This window comes from Haemaphysalis longicornis, unplaced genomic scaffold (assembly GCF_048455015.1).
Source record: "Haemaphysalis longicornis isolate Haplotype H1 unplaced genomic scaffold, Haemaphysalis longicornis Haplotype H1 scaffold_5, whole genome shotgun sequence".
Taxonomy (NCBI): Eukaryota; Metazoa; Arthropoda; class Arachnida; order Ixodida; family Ixodidae; genus Haemaphysalis; species Haemaphysalis longicornis.
In genome coordinates this window covers 189,633,886-189,637,009 of record NW_027526385.1, presented here as the reverse complement: position 1 = coordinate 189,637,009, position 3,124 = coordinate 189,633,886, and the positions used below count along the sequence as shown (strand labels likewise).

The window sequence follows — 3,124 nt, the reverse complement described above, 5'->3', positions numbered from 1 at the left end:
ACGAAGATTTCTCCCTCTTTATCGGTGTTGACGGTCTTCGAAGGCTCGAATTATGTCATTAAGGCCATGTAGCGGCTTTCGGCCTGTTTTCATTCAGTTGCAGCAATGAACGCTTTTTGATAGCAACTTTAAAAATAAAACCACGAAAACAAAGCGTAAAGAGAAGACATACCTGGTGTGACGAACAAGTCCCGCAGTGGTGCTCCGTGCTTGCGATAACTGTAGCTTTCGCAGTGCTCCCCGACGCGAAGGAAAGAGAGTGCATTTATCGAAATTGTTGCAGGGTTCTTTTAGCGTCGCGTTCTGTATACTTTAGGTTGGCTTTTATCTACATTTAACTTGGCTTTTCTCTAGCTTTAACTTGGCTTGTCTATAGCTAGCTTCAGCTCCTTCTTTGAGAGAGCCCATTGAGAGAGTGTTCCCATTTTATCCGCAGATGGGGCATTGGTGCCGCTGAGTGAATGCCGCCTCTCTCAAAAGGAGAACACCCGCACGCCTCTGCCTGTGCTTATAAAAAAGTGTCGTTTATTATGAGAAGAGCACCAAGACCGAGCAACTCCTGAGCCGAAGTTAGTCCGCACATAGACAGAAATTGTAGCACACTACTAAAACGCAGGCGTCCGATCCCCACCACCCCATCCCAGAAACACGCGTAGAGCTTTCCAACGTCCACACACTGAGTGCATTCCCCATATCACCCTGTCTTAAGCAATGCGCCCTGCTGTTACGTAAACCGACTATGCACAGAAAAAACATGTAATTCACGTGCACGATATCTTATAAAACGATGCGCAACGATGAACGGTACGATGTGCTAAAAATTCCTCAGGGCACTTAGGCGTGCTAATGTGCTTCGAAAGCCGAAGACAGGTGGTGTTAGTAACTCCTTTATGGCTGCATAACATTTTCGTCTTTTTCCCTATTATGTTGCTACCGTATTTGCCATGTTCGCGTTTGCGTCTCTTTTTTCGCACTCGTTTCTGTGTCTTGTGGCCCGAGCAGAGTACGCAAGCAGACTGGCATATGACACAGCATTCCTAGAATCAGGTCTTTGCGTGGCTGGTGCACACCTGTTCTACTTACGAGTCATCACGTCCAGGTGTAAGGCGGCCGGCACTATTCGACCACTTTTGTATAGTTTTGTGGTTTTTTCGAAGCCTGCACATTCCTTTCGCACGGCAATCTTACAGGCTCCGGATTACTGTCCAATCCTAGAAGTGCAAATGGGCCGCGAAGAAAGGAACGACCACGACAACGGCTTTTGTTCCTCAGCTGACAATGTGCGCTAACAGAGCTGCGGGAACGTGGGCATGGGTTCGCATACGGAACTTCAACAGCGACGGGACTTCCACAAAGCATTGGCAGCGGCAGCGTCAAGGACGACCGTTTGATGCAGCGCTTTGCGTTGTTGCAGATTGCCAGAAAATAGCTGACGTCAACACCACGAGCATCAGGACCCCCCCCCCCCCTCCCCTGTGTTCTTGGTGGGCGTACACCGAGCTGCTTGAAATCAAGCCAGGAATCCCGCCACTACAAGCAAACAGCGCTGCAAGTCAAGGACGCACTATTAAACAAGCCCGATGGACCCCGCTACACCACATTGGCAGCAGCGGCAGCGTCAAGGAACGACCGTCTGATGCAGCGCTTTGCGTTGTTGCAGGTTAGTTGTTACATTCTCGTGTGTTTTTTTCCTTCATTACTTCTCTTGCTGCTGCTGCTGCCAAGTGTGACAATGTCGTCAACACAACAATGTCAAGTTTGCCGTGTACAACTTGTCGCGAGTGACTCGGTTATAAAGTGCAGTGACTGCAGTAGCAAGTGTCACACCGGGAAATGTGCCGGAGTTTCGGACAGAACGATAAAGTCAAAGGGCGAGCGGTATCGCAACGCTTGGCGTTGCGCAGTATGCAGACGTTCCAAGTCTCGGCCACAGCCGTCCGAGAAACCTAGCTTTGACCCCGATACACAGGATATACGGACATGGCTGAAATCAATTCATGAAAAACTCGAGTACTTGATGCCATTGAAGAAAACTGTGGAAAGCATTGAAGACAGTGTACAATTCATGAGCGAACGTTACGACGAACTATTAACTCGCACGGAGCGCAACGAGCAGGAAGTAAGGGATTTGAAGCGGAGGCTGGAAAAGTGGAAGCTCAGGATGACGAGCTTGTACAGATGAGACGCGAGGTCGATGACCTTGAATGGCGAAGCAGGTGACTTAATCTTGAATTTCACGGTATACAGACAGCTGAAAACGAAGACTTGGTCAGTGAAATTAATAAGCTTGCAGCCAAAATAAAATTGCCCCTTCTGGACAAAAATGACATTGTAGCCATCCACCGCCGCCCTTCCAAGAAAGATAAGATACCCGGCGTAATCTGTCGCTTTGCGAAACAGACCGACAGAGACATGTGGTGGCAGAATAGGAAGAAACTGTCTGATGCGGATGAGGACTTGTTCTTGCTGGAAAATTTGACGAAAAGAACACGCACTCTGCTTTTTGAAACAAAAGTCTGGGCCAAGGCTAACAATTTCAAATACGTATGGCACTACAACAACAAAGTACTCATGCGCAAAGTAGATGGCGACCGAGTGGTGGTGGTTATCAATGCTTGCGACCGCGACCGGCTGAGATAAGATGAAGAAAAATAAAGACAACTGGAAATACCATGGCATCCGCCCATTCCGAAGACTACGTGCAACCGCACGCTTTTGATAAGCACCTAGGTACTCCGTTTTCAAAGTCATTTAAATATCTACACTTAAACGTACGATCCATTCGAAACAAAGCAGTCGACTTGAATCTTTTCTTAGATCAAATAAAGCCATCATTTGATGTTCTTAGGTTAACTGAGACATGGTGCACACAACAATCCGAAGTCTTTCGTAAACCATCTTATCACACTTTCTATCTGAATCGCCCCACAGGACGTGGCGGCGGAGTTTGTATTTTGGTTAAAATGGCATTTTCTTGTGAAATGATACCTGAATTTTCTGCGATGACGGATGACTACGAAATATTGACCATAAAACTTCAAGGCACTGTTCTTGTTGTATGCTACCGTCCCCCAAGGGGTTCCCTGACACCTTTTTTAGAATATCTTGAGACACTTCTTGATTT

General features: G+C 47.3%; 1 pseudogene; it reads left to right on the top strand.

Annotated features, from left to right (window-relative positions):
• The first annotated feature begins 2,017 nt into the window (after positions 1-2,017).
• On the top strand, positions 2,018-2,640 carry LOC144140053 (uncharacterized; annotated as a pseudogene).
• Positions 2,641-3,124: the final 484 nt, after the last annotated feature.